Below are 19,633 nucleotides of genomic sequence, written 5' to 3' on the forward strand. Positions count from 1 at the left end.
ATGGAAAGGCATGGAGGGAACTGAAATGCAAGTTACTTAGTGAAAGAAGCCAATCTGGAAAGACTACATAGTAGGTGATTCCAACTCTATGATGTTGTGTACGAGAAACCTATGGAGATAGTAAAAAAGACCAGTAAGCTCAGTGGTACCCAGGGTTAGTGGGGACTGAATAGGGCAGGCACAGAAGACTGATTTTCAGTGTAGTGGAAATATGCTTTGAGATACAATAATGACAAATACATGTCATTTTACATTTATTCAGAACAGTGTGAATTAACCCTAAAGTGCACTATGAACTCCCAGTGATAAAAATGTAGGTTCATCAATTAAAACAGATGTACCACTCTGCTGGGGGATGCTGTTAATGGGAGAGGCTATGTGTGTTTGGGGACATAGGGTCTATGGGAAACCTGTACCTTCTTCTCAACTTTACAGTGAACCTAAAAGTACTCTAAAAAATAAGACTTTAAAAAGTACATTCATATGAGGTTTTTATTCCCCTGGATTTTCCTATATTCACGATAGCATATTTACTTAGGAATGATTTGAATCTTACTGTAATTTTTGTGCAAACTATTTGTTTTAGGTTAATGTGTGTTATTGACACATTAAGAATGTGATATTGGCAATCTCCTTATGTTTTCCATATATTTGTGTTTTCATCTCATCACAATGCATGCTAGTAAAACAATAAAAATGGGCTGAAATCTTTGAACCAAAATAGCAAGCATCGACTTCTAAGTGGGATATATTAAAAACACATACGTATTACATAACAGGTTAAATTTCAATTGATGATTTCTCAAATAAATATTACATTTTAAAAAGTATAGGTTTAAACACTGGTATTAGTCTTGTTAACCTCAGGGTTGAGCAAACTTAAATTATTAACAAGACAAAAGTTAATAATGCATAAATTTTCTATAACTACAGAACAAAGATATTAATCATATATGCATAAGTTATCACTATTAAATTAGTCTAAAATATCAAATAAGAACCTAAAATGGGTTAATATACTGTTTAGATACTAAATCAGATGCTTTCAAAAACTTTATTGACATGGAGAAACAATATAGAACATGTTGTATTTCTAAACAACCTAATCAGTCGCACTCAAAGGCATATTGCATTATTTGAAGTCAAATAATGACACAGAACTGAATATCAGGCCTTTTCTAGGAAAGACACAAGAAACAGCGGGAAAAGGCAGATTTAAAACGACAAGAAAACTAAATTAAAACATCTCATTGATACTATTTTCAGATTGTCAATACAATATGATGGGTTAATCCAAGGAATTTAAGCAGATGTTTTAAAGTCTAAAAATATCTTAAATATCTGTAACTCAGAAGGATGTTTTGGTGCAGACCAACCTGGATCTTCATACTTGTCTGCAGGAAAGACTCAAGTCTCCACTCGGTAACATATTTTACTGGCAATACATCAGCATTCTGTCTTTGTATGCACAGAGAGGGTTAATGAAAGCCTCAGCAAATTCACCAAAACTACACGGAGACTGTTAAAACACACGGCAAAAGGTTAATTAAACATGTTGCAGGGCTTTAATTATTTTTTTTTTTATTGGTTGTTCACAACATTACAAAGCTCTTGACATATCATACTTCGAACAATAGTTTCAAGTGAGTTATGAACTCCCATTTTTACCCCAAATACAGATTGCAGAATCACATAGGTTACACATTCACATTTTTACATAATGCCATACTAGTGACTGATGTATTCTGCTACCTTTCCTATCCTCTACTATCCCCCTCCCCCCCATCTTTTCTTTCTATCCCATCTACTGTAATTCATTTCTCTCCTTATTTTTCTTCCAATTCCCCTCACAACCTCTTTTATGTAGTTTTTTATAACAATGAGGGTCTCTTTCCATTTCCATGCAATTCCACTTTTCTCTCTCTTTCCCTCCCATCTCGTGCCTCTGTTTAATGTCAATCTTTTCTTCCTGCTCTTCCTCCCTACTCTATTCTTAGTTGCTCTCATTATATCAAAGAAGACATTTGGTATTTGTTTTTTAGGGATTGGCTAGCTTCACTGAGCATAATCTGCTCTAATGCCATCCATTTCCCTGCAAATTCCATGATTTTGTCATTTTTTAGTGCTGTGTAATACTCCATAGTGTATAAATGCCACATTTTTTTAATCCATTCATCCATTGAAGGGCATCTGGGTTGGTTCCACAGTCTAGCTATTGTGAATTGTGCTGCTATGAACATCGATGTGGCAGTATCCCTGTAGTACGTTCTTTTAAGGTCTTCAGGGAATAGACCAAGAAGGGCAATAACTGGGTCAAATGGTGGTTCCATTCCTAGCTTTCCCAGGAATCTCCATACTGCTTTCCAAATTGGCCGAACCAATTTGCAGTCCCACCAGCAATGTATAAGAGGACCCTTTTCCCCACATCCTCGCCAGCACTTGTTATTATTTGACTTCATAATGGCTGCCAATCTTACTGGAGTGAGATGGTATCTTAGGGTAGTTTTGATTTGCATTTCTCTGACTGCTAGAGATGGTGAGCATTTTTTCATGTATCTGTTGATTGATTGTATGTCCTCCTCTGAGAAGTGTCTGTTCAGGTCCTTGGCCCATTTGTTGATTGGGTTATTTGTTGTCTTATTGTCCAATTTTTGGAGTTCTTTGTAAACTCTGGATATTAAGGCTCTATCTGAAGTGTGGGGGGTAAAAATTTGTTCCCATGATGTAGGCTCCCGATTTACTTCTCTTATTGTTTCTCTTGCTGTTAAAAAACTTTTTAGTTTAAGTAAGTCCCATTTGTTGATTCTTGCTATTAACTCTTGTGCTATGGGTGTCCTGTTAAGGAATTTGGAGCCTGATCCCACAATATGTAGATCGTAGCCAACTTTTTCTTCTATCATACGCAGAGTCTCTGATTTGATATCAAGGTCCTTGATCCATTTTGAGCTAATTTTTGTGCATGGTGAGAGGAGGGGATTCAGTTTCATTTTGTTGCATATGGATTTCCAGTTTTCCCAACACCATTTGTTGAAAATGCTATCCTTCCTCCATTGCATGCTTTTAGCCCCTTTATCGAATATAAGATAGTTGTAACTTTGTGGATTAGTCTCTGTATCCTCTATTCTGTACCATTGGTCTACCCGCCTGTTTTGGTACCAGTACCATGCTGTTTTTGTTGCTATTGCTCTGTAGTATAGTTTGAAATCTGGTATTGCTATACCACCTGATTCACACTTCCTGCTTAGAATTGCTTTTGCTATTCTGGGTCTTTTATTTTTCCATATGAATTTCATGATTGCTTTATCTATTTCTACAAGCAATGCCATTGGAATTTTGATTGGCATTGCATTAAACCTATAGAGGACTTTTGGTAATATCGCCATTTTTATGATGTTAGTTCTGCCTATCCATGAACAGGGTATATCTTTCCATCTTCTAAGATCTTCTTCTACTTCTCTTTTTAGGGATCTGTAGTTTTCATTGTATAAATCTTTCACCTCTTTTGTTAGGTTGATTCCCAAGTATTTTATTTTTTTTGAGGATATTGTGAATGGAGTGGTTTTCCTTATTTCCATTTCAGAGGTTTTGTTGCTGATATACAGAAATGCCTTTGATTTGTGCGTGTTGATTTTATATCCTGCCACTTTGCTGAATTCATTTATTAGTTCTAGTAGTTTTTTTGTAGACCATTTTGGGTCTTCTAGGTATAGAATCATGTCATCTGCAAATAGTGATAATTTAAGTTCTTCCTTTCCAATTTTTATGCCTTTAATTTCTTTCGTTTGTCTAATTGCTCTGGCCAGTGTTTCGAGAACTATATTGAATAGACGTGGTGATAGAGGGCATCCCTGTCTTGTTCCTGATTTTAAGGGGAATGCCTTCAATTTTTCTCCATTCAGAATGATGCTAGCCTGGGGCTTAGCGTAAATAGCTTTTACAATATCAAGGTAAGTTCCTGTTATCCCTAGTTTTTCTAATGTTTTGAACATAAAGGGATGCTGTACTTTGTCGAATGCTTTTTCTGCGTCTATCGAGATGATCATATGGTTCTTATCTTTAAGTCTATTGATATGGTGAATTACATTTATTGATTTCCGTATATTGAACCATCCCTGCATCCCAGGGATGAATCCTACTTGATCATGGTGCACAATTTTTTTGATGTGTCTTTGTATCCGATTCACCAGCATTTTATTGAGGATTTTTGCATCTAGGTTCATCAGAGATATTGGTCTGTAGTTTTCTTTCTTTGCTGTGTCTTTGTCTGGTTTCTGAATCAATGTGATGTTGGCCTCATAGAATGAATTTGGAAGGACTCCCTCTTTTTCTATTTCCTCTAATAACTTGAAAAGTATTGGTATTAATTCTTCTTTAAAGGTTTTGTAAAACTCCGCTGTATACCCATCCGGTCCTGGGCTTTTCTTGGTTGGTAGTCTTTTGATTACTTCTTCAATTTCATCCATTGATATTGGTCTGTTCAAATCGTGTGTGTCCTCCTGACTCAGTCTGGGCAAATCATATGTCCTAAGAAATTTATCGATGTCTTCACTATCTTCTATTTTATTGGAATATAGGTTTTCAAAATAGTTTCTAATTGTCTTCTGTATTTCTGTGGCGTCTGTTGTGATATTGCCTTTTTCATCCCTTATGTTAGTAATTTGAGTTCTCTCTCTTCTTCTCTTCGTTAGCATGGCTAAAGGTTTGTCAATCTTGTTTATTTTTTCAAAGAACCAACTTTTAGTTTTGTTAATTTTTTCGATAGTTTCTTTTGTTTCAATTTCATTGATTTCCGCTCTGATTTTAATTATTTCTTGCTTTCTGCTGCATTTGCTATTGTTTTGCTCTTCCTTTTCTAGGGCTTTGAGATGAAGTGTGAGCTCATTTATTTGTTGGTTTTTCCTTTTTTTGAGGAATGACCTCCAGGTGATGAATTTCCCTCTTAAAACTGCTTTCATTGTGTCCCATAGATTCCGATAGGTTGTGTCTGCATTTTCATTTATCTCTAAGAATTTTTTGATTTCCTCCTTTATGTCTTCTGTAACCCTTTGATCATTCAGTAACATATTGTTCATTTTCCATGTGATATTGGATTTTCCCTTCCTTCTTTTATCATTAATTTCCAGTTTCAATCCATTATGATCAGATAAAATGCATGGTATAATCTCTACCCCTTTATATTTATTGAGGGTTGCCCTATGGCATAATATATGGTCTATTTTTGAGAAGGATCCATGTGCTGCTGAGAAAAAAGTATATCCATTCGATAATGGTTGATATATTCTATATATGTCAGTTAAGTCTAGGTTATTGATTGTGGTATTGAGTTCTATAGTTTCCTTATTCAACTTTTGCTTGGAGGATCTGTCCAATGGTGAGAGAGGTGTGTTGAAGTCACCCATAATTATTGTGTTGTGGTCTATTTGATTCTTGAACTTGAGGAGAATTTGTTTTATAAACTTCGAAGCGCCATTATTTGGTGCATAAATATTGATAATTGTTATGTCTTGTTGTTTAATGGTTCCTTTTAACAGTATATAATGTCCTTCCTTATCCCTTTGGATTAACTTAGTCTTGAAGTCGATTTTATTCGATATGAGGATGGCCACCCCTGCTTGCTTGCGAGGAGCGTGTGCGTGGTATATTTTTTCCCAACCTTTCACCTTTAGCCTGTGTATGTCTTTTCCAGTCAGGTGAGTCTCCTGGAGACAGCATATTGTTGGATTTGTTTTTTTGATCCATGTTACCAGCCTATGTCGCTTTATTGGAGTGTTTAAACCATTAATGTTTAGAGTTACTATTGATATATGGTTTGTACTTCCAGCCATATTTGATTATTTATCTCGTTTTTTTTTTTTTTTTAATTGCGTTTGTTTCACCATGATTAGTTTTCCCCCCTCCGTCTGTCTTTACTGAGGTACTTCCCACTGTTGGCTTTGGTTATTGTTTTCCGTTTCTTCCTCGTGAAGGGTTTTGCTCAAGATGCTTTGCAACGCTGGTTTTCTGGCTGCAAATTCTTTTAGTTTTTGTTTATCGTGAAAGATTTTTATTTCGTTGTCGTATCTGAAGCTTAATTTTGCTGGGTACAGAATTCTTGGTTGGCATCCATTGTCTTTCAGTGTTTGAAATACGTTATTCCAGGATCTTCTCGCTTTCAGCGTCTGAGTTGAGAAGTCCGTTGTTAACCTTATTGGTTTACCCCTGAATGTAATCTTTCTCTTTTCTCTTGTAGCTTTTAATATTTTCTCTTTGTTCTGTATATTGGATATCTTCATAACAATGTGTCTTGGCGTTGGTCTACTGTGATTTTGTATGTTCGGTGTCCTGTATGCATCTACAATTTGAATATCTGTTTCCTTTTTTAATTCTGGAAAGTTTTCTGTGATTATTTCATCTAGTAGATTACTCATTCCCCTTGTTTGAATCTCTATCCCTTCCTCTATCCCAATGACTCTTAAATTTGGTTTTTTTATATTATCACATATCTCTTGTATGCTTCTCTCATGATTTTTAACCAGCCTATCTGAGATGGCTAGCCTCTTTTCCAGATGATATATTTTGTTTTCATTATCTGATGTTCTAGCTTCTACTTGCTCCACTCTATTAATGATACTCTCATTTGAGTTTTTAATTTGGTTTATAGTTTCCTTCATTTCTAAGATTATGGTTTGATTCTTTTTTATAGTCTCTATCTCCTGATAAAGATGCTTAACTTCTTCCTTTATCTGTTTGTGTGATACATTCTCAATGTGTTCTTTCGCTGCTTGAATTTGCTGTCTTGTATCCTCTTTAAGGTTCCGTTCCATCTGTCTCAGGTGTTCCATGAGTTCTTTATATGACCATTTTTCTGGTGGTTCTATATCCTCCTGAATATTTAGGCTGCCCTGCATTGTTTGCACTCCTTTTCTTCCTTGCTTTTTCATGCTGTTCATATTGTTTCTTGTTCTGTTTGACTGCTGAGTTACTGTTTACTCCTATAAATATATTTGAAGCTTGGGAGGAAAGGTATTAGAAGAGATGGGTAGAAGTCACTAAAGAGAATAAGAGTAAGCAGGTAGAATTCAAGGAAGGGGGAATAAGAAAATTAAAAAGAGATGTAAAGACAGGAGAAAAGAAGGATAGAAAAGAATAGAAGATTAAAAGGGATTTAAAGAGAAATAATAATAGTAGAAATGGAAAATGAGATTTAAAAAATAGAATAAAATAAAATAAGATGGATTAAAAAACATTTAAAAAGACAGTAAAAAAAAAAAATTTATAAATGCAGTCCTAGAGTTCGATTAACTGCTCTTCCAGTGGGTGGAGCTATGCCCACCAGGCCAAGTTTCTCCTCTCAGTAGGCGGGAGTCAATCACTGTGCAGAGGTACTTCCTCCAGGATTGGGCGGGTCTCCATTCCTGCTGTTCGCTGTGTGGGCGGGGCCTTTTGCAGAGCTGGTCAGGGGTTGTTTGCAGCACTGGGTTGGCAGGTGGAGGGTGGTCGTCTGCAGCTCCAAACCGCCAGAGGAGGTTCACAGAGTCGGGCCCTCGGGGCCGGGCAGGCAGTGTCTGCTCCCCCACTCACTGCAAGGGTGTAGGCAGCGGCCGCTTGGCGGTAGCCAGCGGCGGTTCACAGAGCTGGTCTGCGGGGAGCCCAAGCAGCCAAGCAGGCAGCGCCAGCTCCCAAGTTCACTGCGCCGTGTGAGCAGCGGCTGGTTGAGGTTCACCAAGCCAGCCCGGGGGAGGGAGGGGGGACAGGCAGACAGCCAGCAACTGCTCCCAAGTTCGATGTTACCTGTGGGCGTTTCACAAAGCCGGGCTGCGGGGACCCAGGCAGGCCGCTCCTGCTCCTAAACTCGCTGCAGTGTGTGGGCGGCGGTCGGCTTGGGTTCACAGGTCCCACCCGCGGGAGTCCAGGCAGGCAGCAATGGTTCCCAAGAACAATGCAGCGTGTGGCCTGCGCCGGCTGGGATTCACAGAGCCAGCTTGCGGGACCCGGGCAGGTCGCTCCTGCTCCTAAACTCGATGCCACGTGTGGGCGGCGGTCGGCTTGGGTTCACAGGGCCCGCCCACGGGGGTCCAAGCGGGCAGCAATGGTTCCCAAGAACAATGCAGCCTGTGGCCTGCGCCAGCTGTGATTCAGAGAGCCAGCTCGCAGGACCCGGGCAGGTCGCTCCTGATCCTAAACTCGCTGCCGCTTGTGGGCGGCGGTCGGCTTGGGTTCACAGGGCCCGCCCGCGGGGATCCAGGCAGGCAGCAATGGTTCCCAAAAACAGTGCAGCGTGTGGCCTGCGCCAGCTGCGATTCAGAGAGCCAGCTCGCGGAACCCGGGCAGGTCGCGCCTGCTCCTAAACTCGCTGCCGCTCGTGGGCGGCGGTCGGCTTGGGTTCACAGAGCCCGCTCACAGGGGTCCAGGCGGTTAGTGTCCGCTCCTATGCTCACTGCAATGTGTAGGCAGCGGCCATTCGGCGGCCCCCGGCGGGACTGTGCCCCTGCTCTGGGTTGCTGAGATTCAGTATTTTGTGACAATCTAACACCTCCTATTAAACTTACTAGTTCCAGGAAGGTCTCCTTTCAGAGGAAATTTGCTTGAAGTTTCCCAGCAGGATGCATGTGGGTGTATTAATGAGTCTCTCTGATCCCCTTACCACGGAGGCATTGTATGTGCTGCCTCTTCGCTGGCAGCCATGTTCTCTTCCCAGGGCTTTAATTATTTAATGTGAGAAATGGCCTCTTCTCCCTTCAAAATATTGAACTGAGAGAAGATTTCTTCCTGTTTTGGCTAGACTAAAAATCGGGATAAAAGCATGGGTAGATTATCATTATTTGTGTGGACCAATTTTACTAAGTAGTAATTCTATTTATGTTGCCAAAATGAAAACTTTGGATATGATACAGAGAGCTTCAGTGACCATATTTACAATGAATTTGGCTTTAGATGAATATGTTTACTCAATTAGGGCCTCTAAGGTACTGAACATGTATTTGGTATAGAATATACAATATACAGACTGATTTGGTAATCTGTGAATTTAGGGAATTGGCTGACAGCCTGTTTTTAGGTAAAATTCTGAATTTTTTTTCTACTTGAGTTTTTGGGGAATTCTGTAGATTACACATATTTGATTTTAACTTCTTTTATCAAAACACATTTTAATGATTTTCCCATAATGAAAATACACAGAACTTCAAAGACAGAGTTTAAAAGTTTCCTCCTGAGAGTTTGAAAATAAAACCTTGTACCATCTTTTCTGTGGTTATAGGTATATAAACAATAATGGTATCAAATAGATTGTATTTGCTGCCAGACATTGATACATTTTGATTAAATAATAGTAAACATCGAATAATATATTCAAATACAGTAGACTTTCACAACCATAAGAAAATGAGGTGTTGGAACAGGACATGGATTATTGTGTTTATAAGGTCTGAGGTTTGTATCCTTCTTATTGTCCCAGCCTGTGGTCCTATTGGGGGGTTCCGAATCCTTCATAAGATGGGGCTCATGGAGATGTTCAGTTGCAGGGTGGGGTCAGGGTAAGGGGGTGGTGGGTGTCCTTGAAGGGATAGTGGGCCCCACCCCTTCTTATTCCTTCTTTTTGTGCCTGGACATCAGGTGAGCATTATATTTTGATGTGGGTTCTTTCTTTACCTTCTCCTCTCTCAGGATAGAAGGACTTCACTTTTTGTAATTGCTTTCTCACTTATCCCTAGTTGAAAGTAGATAAAATTTTCTCCTAATTAAATTTGAATTCTCCCTAATTAGTAAGTTTAAGATGAAGACAGAAATAAATTATTGTATATATTACAAACAAAATAGAGTTGCTGTAAAACAGACACATTATGTGACAGTGAAGCTACATTAAGGAAAAAAATCCACAAAATGCTTATATTCAAATATAAAAAAAAATTGTAGCATTAAAAGTAGGAAATAAGCATTTTCTTTTATTAGCCAAATTTTTGGCAGAAGTCTCTGAGGGGTACCACTTCTAGAATCAAAGATAATTTTCCTGAATAAGGAGAAATGAAGAATGCATTGAATCCCCTGAATTATGGACTATTCTAAATAACCAATTTGGCTTAACTATACAAGAACACTCTATTCATTATTGTTTCTAAATACTAGATAGATAGATAGATAGATAGATAGATAGATAGATAGATAGATAGATGGATGGATGGATAGATGGATGGATGCATGGCAAAAGAGACTGTCAGGGATTTGATGGAGCCACTGCTTTACACTAAGGATACACTGAACTATCCATCGGTGGCTCTCGGGTCAGGTTGGCTATTGTGTTTCCTCCCCATAGTGGGGTGGGAGGTGGTACCCCTGGGTTCTCACCAGTGCATACTCTGTATTTCCCTTTCTACACACTCAGAATGACTTGAAAACTCAGGATAACACTCTTAAACATATTGGATTATAAAACTTTTAATGCAGGGGAATCCCTTAGAAATTCTCTAGCCCCATTTCTTCATTTCACAGATGAGTAATCAGAAACTCTGGGAGAGGATGTTGTCTGCCCAAGGTCACACAGCTGATAGGAAATCTAATTTGCAGCTAAAGACAAATGTATGTTCTTTCTTTCACATGGAAGGCTTGTGGATTTTGTTTTTCCAGATAATAAGCCTTGCAGACAACTCGAGGTGAGGAAATAAGAGGCCAGAAAGAGGTTGGCAAATGAGCAATGGCAAGAAAACGGCAAGGCAAAATTTTACAGAAATCAGTACTAAGTTCTTCTTTAAATTCACCATAAAGACATACTCCCCCTATTTTACAGTGATGTGATGGAGAAATTTAACTTGAGAAGGGCTTGTGCCAATACAACTGGTTGCCTGAGGGCAGTGTCCACAGGAGAGCTGAATGTGATTTGGAGGCAGATCTGTACCAAAGACCGACTCCGACACAATTGTGATTATTTTCTGAGTATCATCTGTAAGGATATTTTAAAAATGAATATGTCTCCCCCAGTAGAACCTAAGAGCTATGGGGGTGGGAATATCCTTGTTGAATACCTGTCTATATTCCAAGATTTTGCATCGTGCTTCACATAAACACTCAATAAATCCTTGGGGAATCAATTGGTAAAGCATGTGACTTATCCTCTCTACACCTGATTCCTCATTTATAAAATTGAGAATCTATGGTTATTGTTCTGCATATGAAATAAGAAAGTATATGAAAGTACTTTGGAATCTCCAAAGTACATAGATAATAAGCAATTATACTGTTAGGAATAAATGCTACCAAGAAAGCTTAAATAAATTGGAACAGTTTAGCTTGGAAAAGCCAAAACCAGTAGAATATTATAGAGTTCCCAAATACTTGAAGAATTATTTCATTTCCAGAGAAGCAGACTGGGGGCCCAGTGGGCAGGCAGGTGTGTCTCAATGTAAACCCTGAATGTAGCAATTAGAATGCATTCCATAATTCTCTATTTTTAGATGCTAGAATGTCTCACTGAGGGCCTAAAGGGTAGAGCAGCCTGGAAGTGCAGCCAGATGGAGTGAGGGATTCCACTTGAAATCCAGCTGGTCAGACAGCAAGTTCAATGTCTTGCTTAGCTTCTGTATGTGTTAAAGGTGGCCTCAGACCTGAAGGAGACTGCTGGTTATGAAGCATCCTCCCTCAGCTCCTAGTCCACTCCACTACACAGTCCAGCACACACAGCACCAAGGTTGGTGGACGTGTTTCAAGAGAGGCAGGTATCAATGATAGAACCTTGCAGGGGGTAGAGAGTGGACTTTTAAATATCCAGGTCATTCTAAATGAACATCTATGAATATAAACTTGAGAAACTGAAACTTTTAAAGGTGGTAATGAATAAGAGACTTTATAGCAATTTGAGAAAAGAAATACAACACTCCCCACCGCCTTTTTGTTTTTCCCTGAAGTAGATAAAACAGAGTTTAAAAAATAATTTATATTGTCTACAGCTCCCACCTTTCTGAAAATCACTATATAAAATTCTATATGGGAACTAAATATAATTGTGGATTCATGTAAACATGTCAGTTTGTATATTCAATGCTTATACATGCAAAATATACACACAAATGTAGAGCAGCAATGTAGAACAGTTCTTAGTTCACTTTGCATTTTGGCATGTGTGAAATTAATGCAATAACCCACAGAAAACTCTTGGAGGTTTGATGAACCTTGAATCCACTTAAAAATCTGTCTTCTCTACCAGAAAAAAAAAAAAAACAAGTTATGTTTTTAGAAAAACACTTGGCTCAACGATGATGGAAGGGAAAGCTCTTCCCATTTAAATAGCTGCTATTTTTATAAATGGAACTACATCAACTTCTCCATAAGGAGAAAACACATTCTTGTGAAGAGCTGAGAAATTCTGAGAGGTGGTGGGGGTGTGGGAGCCTCTGTGTGTGTGTGTGTGTGTGTGTGTGTGTGTGTGTGTGCTTGCATATGTGTGCATGTTGCCAAATAGTTTTTTTTTTTCCTTACATTTAAGCAACATTTCATAAGAAAGGAAAAGGATGCACTTAGGGTTACTGCCCTGTGCCTGTGTAGGTCAGGGCCTCAAAGCCGGGGAGGATTAGGATCCTTGGAGAAAGTACAATTCTGGCCAAAGGCTTCAGGTAATGTGAAAAGAAATTGGAAAGGCAAAAAAAGCTGTGTTCCCCTTGATACTTTGATGCAAATGTGCTTTCAGTTGACATTAATAGCTACTGATCCAAGGGAGAGAACTTATTTACCCTTCAAAATTCTTCATTGCTAACAATTATACACGTGAGCTAGACTGTTCAGGCCGCAGCACAGAGCTCCTCCATGATAAACGCTGCATTTCTAAGAGCGATCATAAATCGGCACAGGGCAATGTCTTTCAGAGACAAGGAGAATTCAGGAAAGCATGGCACAACTTTCTGAAATTAAAAACCAGCCTGGTCCACAGGGACCGCCTTCCACAGTTCCATTTTCTTATTCACGGGATGCAGTTAACAATTCCATTAATATAGATGAGAATCACACACAGGTCTCCAGAAAAGACGTCTCAGGCCTCCCCTGTTCCCGGCACCCATGGGAGCCGCAGAGGGCAGCTGTCTGTCCTCACTGCGTCCCTCTGAGTGAAAGCCCCTTACCTAACAGCGTTGGTCAACCAATGAGACAGGAAGTGAAGATATGAAAATGTAGAAGTAGGCTCAGGAAGGCACTGGGTTCATGAAACACCAAGATGAAAACTGAAGGGAAAGCGAGGAACAAGAGACGGTAAACAAGAAATGAAAGACAGACGGAGACCAGGCAGAGACACACAGGAGGGCTTCCTTGTCAGAGCTGGCCAACAAGGGCCATCTCTATAGGAGAGAGGCCAAACAGGCTTGAGCTCTGGGACTTTTATGGGGGAGGCTCAGGTGGTCCCTAATGCCGTGGTTAAGGTTTGGGGTGGTTTGAGGGAGTGGGGAGCCTTTCTCAGAGAGGCCCTTGGGCGGGAAAGTGAAACTTTTTCCTTAAAATGGCGGCTGTCATTTAAGATGGCCGTCCAGATGCTAAGCAAGGACCTTATAAAAACTGTGTGGTGTGAGGACGCCCATCTGAAGCCAGGCGTATCAGGATGCATCTCTCCAGGGCGGTGGGCTGGAGGACACGGGCAATAATCAGGCTTGATTTTCTCCCAAAGCTTGCCAGGCAGGGGCTTGGTTTTCTGTTTTTTTTTTTTTTTTTTTCGGGATAATACACTGAATCTCCTCCCAACATATCCAGATCAGTGTCAGATCTCAGCTGGCACAGAGCAGTTCCCAAGCTGACCTCTTCAGAATGAAAAAGGCCGGCCGCAGCGTGCAAGGCCAGCGGGGGAGCAGAAGAAAACCCAGCCACGGATCAAAACCGTGCTTCCTCAAGAGCACTGCCCTGCGTGCCGTCTGGTCACACTTAATGCATCTCTACCTGTGCTTTGGGGTCCCTGGGTGATTCCGATGCTACACAGTCCCAGTCTGTTGGGACTTCTGTAACAAAGTACCAGAAACTGTGTGATTTACAAACCACAGAATGTACTTCTCACAGGTGTGGCAGCCTAGAAGTCTAAGATCAAGTACCAGCAAATACAGTTGATAGCTAGTGCCTTCTCCTCTCCTCCTGGTGGGAGGTATCTTAATCCTCTCAAGGTCACTAATCCTGTTTAGGGGGCCCCACCCTTATGACCCAATTACCTGAAAATACCTTTGTCCTCTAATTACAGGTATTTCATAAGGGAGACAGCTGTGCATTCTCAGTGCTGTGGTTGGAATGCTTTTATCTTCCTAAAATTCATATGTCGAAATCCTCACACCACCCACCCCCCTGATGGTCTTAGGAAGTGGGGGCCTTTCAGAAGTATTTGGTATTTGTCTTATTCTTCCCCTAAACCCTAAATTGCTGATTCAGGGTACCCCTGTTCTGTAGCCCCTTTTAATTTACATTTCTCTAGAAGGGAGTCAGCAGAAATTCCCTTTGCTACAAAAAAGGTTTTGTCCTGTCAGCGGTGATTAAAGGAGAAACAATTAGGAGTGGTCATTTGTGAAGATGCAGGCTTTGTGGGGCCGTCTTTGTGATACCATAATAGGTGAAATTCAGAAATTGATGTGACACCTAGTGTAACCACAGTCTGCTCGGAGGCTGTCACCAAAAAGCCAGGTTTGATATCTGGATTTCACTGTTTGTCTGCTCACTGGCTGCCTTTCTACTGTGTCGCTAACTGCAAATGAGAATGGCTCCCCCAGGGAAGCCTCTGGGATCACAAATGCATAAACATCTGGGATTCAAATCTCTTTCAATTACATTAATTATCTACTATGTACAGGAGAAAGTTTTGAATCTAAAATAACATTAATTTAATCTCAAGGTTAGAGAGAGATTTTAAAATTCCTGCAAACCTCAAATGCCCTTTAAAATCCCCGAGAGGAAAACTCTGTGTGTGTGTGTGTGTGTGTGTGTGTGTGTGTGTGTGTGTGTATTGTGCTGAAATTGCGACCAGACTTGTGGAGGAGGCATGTCCTTGAGCTACTTGGAGAGAGTGGCTGATCAATCAGATGGCTGTGATTCTTGCTTCAGTAAACGAGGCAAATGATTCACTTAGGAGGTGCTTGTAGCTTGCTCTTCTACCTAATTGGAATTGTCTGCCTACATCCGTGTGCAGATTAGAAATCTTGCTTGTGATCTTCTGATCTAAAGATGTCCATGGCCACCAGCTAAGCAGCCTGTAGCTCCTCCTCCAACACCACCCACGCCACAGGAACGCTACAGTTTCACTGCACCAAGGTCCTCCGCTGGGGGCAAGCACGGAACTTATGCATTTGGACTCAGCTCTTCTGAGGGTACCCACATGCGGCCTTTCCTGACCATTGAGAGCACTAAGCTCCCTGCTCCATGTCCTTATATTTCCTGTTTACTAACTGTGATGTCTGTCCTTCTCTTTGTCGCCTGCTCCTGTTTTCCATGCTGGTCACCCTCAGTCCCTCTATGAAGCCCGCCCTTTTCACCACCATTATCTCTCTCCTTCCCTCTTAAGGGTTTGGAGACTCTTGTGAGCATGTTTGTGTGTATTTGTGTGCATGTGTGAATACATGTGTATCTATACCTAGATTCAGATGGCAATTCCTTAAATAAAACAGTTTTTACTTTTGTTTCCTCCAAAATATGAGACCAATTTGTAAAATTCTCTGCCTTCATAAAATAGGCACTAAACCATGGATTAGTTACCCTCTATCTCCCTTCTATTGAGATTCATCAAATATCAAAATAAATGATAAAAAAAGTCATAGATGTTAAGGCATCATCTCATCTATACTCCTCTCTTACTCGGGTTACCTCACTCCTCCTTATCTTTATGGGATATTAAAAATCACTTGAAAGGGCCAGAGATTGCGGCTGGGACCAAAACTTCAACAGACAAGGTGGCATTTGTGCATATTAGCAGTAGCAAAAATCCTTCCTAATTTAGATATCAGGACATAGTTGTATTGCAATAAAAAAACAGAAGTAAACCTACTACTTCAGTGACTAATAAACATTTCAAAAGAAAAAATATTAAGATATATTTCAAGATAAAAATCTTTTTAAAATTAATATCATTTCCATTTCTCAAGTGTTTCTCTTAAATGTAAAGAACACTCAACATAAAAGATGTATAAATCAATGAATTTGTATGTATCTAATCTGGCATTACAAGTCCTTTAGATGGAAACCATTGATCTGAATATTGGACTGAAAAAAATTCTTGTCATTATCTTAGTATGGTCATTTAATTAGACTTATTTGATATATCACCGATGGGAATTCAATCTGACTCTTATATTTATAAAAATAGAAACTAACATTTTCTATTCTAGCAAAGAAGAATGTTCTGGAGGGGCAATAACATAAACTACAGCAGCTACCTGTTTCTCTAATTTTTTTTTCTTGGAAAAATGAAAAGTACTAAGTCTCATGCCCTGAAAAGCCCCCCTCCTCTGCTGTCCTGTGGTAAGAAACTGGGGGCACAGACTTTGGAACCCAAAGAACCTGATTATGGCCCACACACTTGCTCAGTGAGGGATGTTGAGCAACCCGTTCAATCTCCTGAGCATCCTTCTCTGTACCTGGGATGGATAGGGTAGTGGTGATATAATTCTTATTATTCAAAGTGAAGATAGAGCAAAAATAAATCACTATGAAGTTGTCCCAATCACTTGATTGACAGAGCCTCCACTGCTTGCTGAAGGAAAACAAGTGTCCAAACCCTACAGACCACGTGGCATTACAAAGGCACCCCGGCTCCTCCTCGGCTCTCTCCATCTTTTGGAGGCAGTTGCCGTTCACAGTCGCCACAGCCAGAAATATTGCTGCAGATTTGCGATCCTCCAGCAGGTGCACATGGTGCAACATATGCTCTATTTTTTTTTTTGTAAGAAATCTAGCAACAATTTTTGAAAGCTGGATTCATTACACAGATGCCAATCTATGACTTAAAGTCTTTGCTGCTTTTCTTCTTCAACCTGAAGTCAGAGTCTTCATCATAGATTTGCATCCACCCGTGTCTTGGTCTAAATGATAAACTGCTCACAGTGACATTGTCTTTCTGTGTCTGTATCAAGCCGGGCAGGGAAAGGTATGGCGCATGTGGCATAGACTTTCTTCTGTTACTTTCCTCTTTTAAACTGAACCTTCTTAATCCCTTTAAGATTCACTCTTTTTTTTCTTCCATCCCACGTTGAAAGCTCTTTGCTGCAGTTTACCTAGAAGTGAACTCATTGCCCAGCACTGATTCACAGAGCCTTGGTATGGGTAGAAATGAGAGCCACAGAAAAGCAAGATGCAAGGCCCCATGAGCTTTCTTTACCCACATTTAGGACGTTGATGTTCCTCCAAAACATGAGATGCTCCCCCTGGCTCCGAACTCTCCTGTGGTCTCCCATCGTCCTTGGACCTGCTGCCCCAGCCCTGACCTCCAGCCCTTGATCCCTTGCTCAGGCCCCTTCAATGCCCACCCAGGTCTGCCTTTTGCTGATCCTGGGGTTGCTGTCCTTGCCTCATGGACAGTGTGCTTGCTGGGCTGTTCCCCCAAGTCATCCTTATCTGGCTTCTCCCCCCCCCGTCTCTCTCTTTCCCATTTCAGTTAAGTCTTGTGCCCTTGAATGTCCCAACTAAAATAAAGCTACTCCCACACAGATCGTGTTCTTCTCTCATTCGGCTTTATTTTACTTCAAAGAGCTTATCACTCCCTGAAGATAGTTATTTTCAGTTTACTTGTTTATCTTCTCTTGACCCCACTAGGGTGTGACCTCGAGAAGGCGAGACGTTGGCTCCTCTTCTGCTGCAACCTCAGCTTCTGGACCTGTGGCTGGAACCTACTGTGACAGGATCTCTAAGACTCACAGACAGATGAGTGTGACCCAGGGATACCGGGGAGTGGACTTCTAAGGCTTCATGTTCTAAGGAAGTGGGGAAGTGCCGGGGACCAGCATTTTACTGCATGTGCCAGGGGCTTGACGTTCTCATTTGATCTGCATTTTCACATTTAATCAACAAAAAACCCTGTAGAGCGTTTTTTAAATTCTCATTTTATGGCTAAAATCTCTTAAGTTTAGCATCAAAGAAACTTGCTTAATTCAAAGGGATGGACCTAGCAAGGGAATGCTAGTATTTAAGTCTTGTTTTTAAATTCCTGAGTTGGTAATCCAGTCTACACAGGACATGGATGTAATGGTTTAAAGAAATGTAGAGATTTACTTTATTACATTTTAGTGATTAGCTATTACAAGGTACTCTGAATCAGAAGCTGTAATAAATGAAATAATTAAATGAATGTTTATGTAAGAAAGGATGCAAAGCAGCAATAGAATCAACAAAACCTCACATTTTTTATTTTGTGGCTCTTGTTCTTTCTAGCTTACCCTGAACACAGGTCCCTTAAGATTCAGTATGTGTTCTTTTGGGTCATAGAGAACTTACTCTTTTTTTAAAAAAAAAAATGGCTTTGCAACCTTGACTCTGTATTTCTATGATGGACCTTCCATTTGAATTCCAGTCCTGTCTCTGAATGTCTAGTGAATATCCTCACTTTGGTACTTGACAGCATGTCTCCAAACAAAGTCAATATTTCTCTCTGTCCCCAACTGGCTCCTTGTCCTGAATTTTCTCCTCCAATGGTATAAGATTCCAGGCACTAAGGATTAGCCATATTTAACTACTTAATCAAAAAGTCTTTATGTCCTATCAATTCTCACTTAAATTATGTCTATATCTGGTACTCATCTCATTTTTGCTATTCCCATTGCCAATATGGTACTTCAAATCCATGTGGACTTGTACCTGGATCGTAAGAGCTGCTTAATTGTTCTCTGTTTCCTGTGTCTTTTATTAGATTTATCCTGTACATTATTTCCAAATTAAGATTTCTTAAAGTTTTCTCAAAGAGCTTCTCATATGTATTCGAAGTTCGTGTACTCTAGCTTGGAAGTAACCACCTCCACCGTGGTCCCAGTGGACATTTCCATCTTAACTTTTCCTGTTCTTCAACATCCTTCAGTTCAAGGAAGTTTTCCAAATATGCCACACTCAATTTGCTGTCAGAACTTTTTTCTGCTCTCTGGCATATTTTTAATATATCCCCCTTCTTCTCTTGATTTATTTAGATAGCTCAAGCCTCAGCTTATGACCCACATTCATGAAGCATTTCTGATTGGGTTGCCATATTGCTCAACCCAAGAAGACACCATTACATATTTATGTTTCAGGGAGGACACTGCTTGTTTACTCTCTGACATTACCCTCTCTTCCATTTAGACTTGAATCTTATGTAATATGTAACTGATGTCATTCTGGGGATTCATCATTTCAATGCCTGAATTGTATCATGTCCTGAATATAATCTTCCCTTCCCTGTCTATTCTTGCATTCCTATCTAATCCCTCTCTTCTTCAGCTTGTCAATCTTCTCCCTGGCTTCTCAGTATCGGCATATATTTATTTAACACTTGCTGTGTCTTGGAATGTTTACAATAACAGATGTCCAGTATTGGACAAATTAGATTTGATCTTTGCTTTAGTGCAAAATAAAATCACCATTCACATCACTGTATGTTAATTAGTACATGGAACTTATAGGAACAAGCTCTTCAGGACAAAAATCCCAGATGCTAGTGTGGGCTGGAAGGGTCATGAAATTACGGGTAGACACA

At 40.1% G+C, this 19,633-nt stretch overlaps 1 protein-coding gene across 5 annotated transcripts in view; it reads right to left on the reverse strand.

The window, feature by feature from the left end:
• Positions 1–19,633, reverse strand: part of Fgf14 (fibroblast growth factor 14) — a 635,314-nt gene that overhangs the window by 58,559 nt on the left and 557,122 nt on the right. The gene's annotated exons all lie outside the window — the stretch shown is intronic.

This window comes from Ictidomys tridecemlineatus, chromosome 6, assembly GCF_052094955.1.
Source record: "Ictidomys tridecemlineatus isolate mIctTri1 chromosome 6, mIctTri1.hap1, whole genome shotgun sequence".
Classification (NCBI taxonomy): domain Eukaryota; kingdom Metazoa; phylum Chordata; class Mammalia; order Rodentia; family Sciuridae; genus Ictidomys; species Ictidomys tridecemlineatus.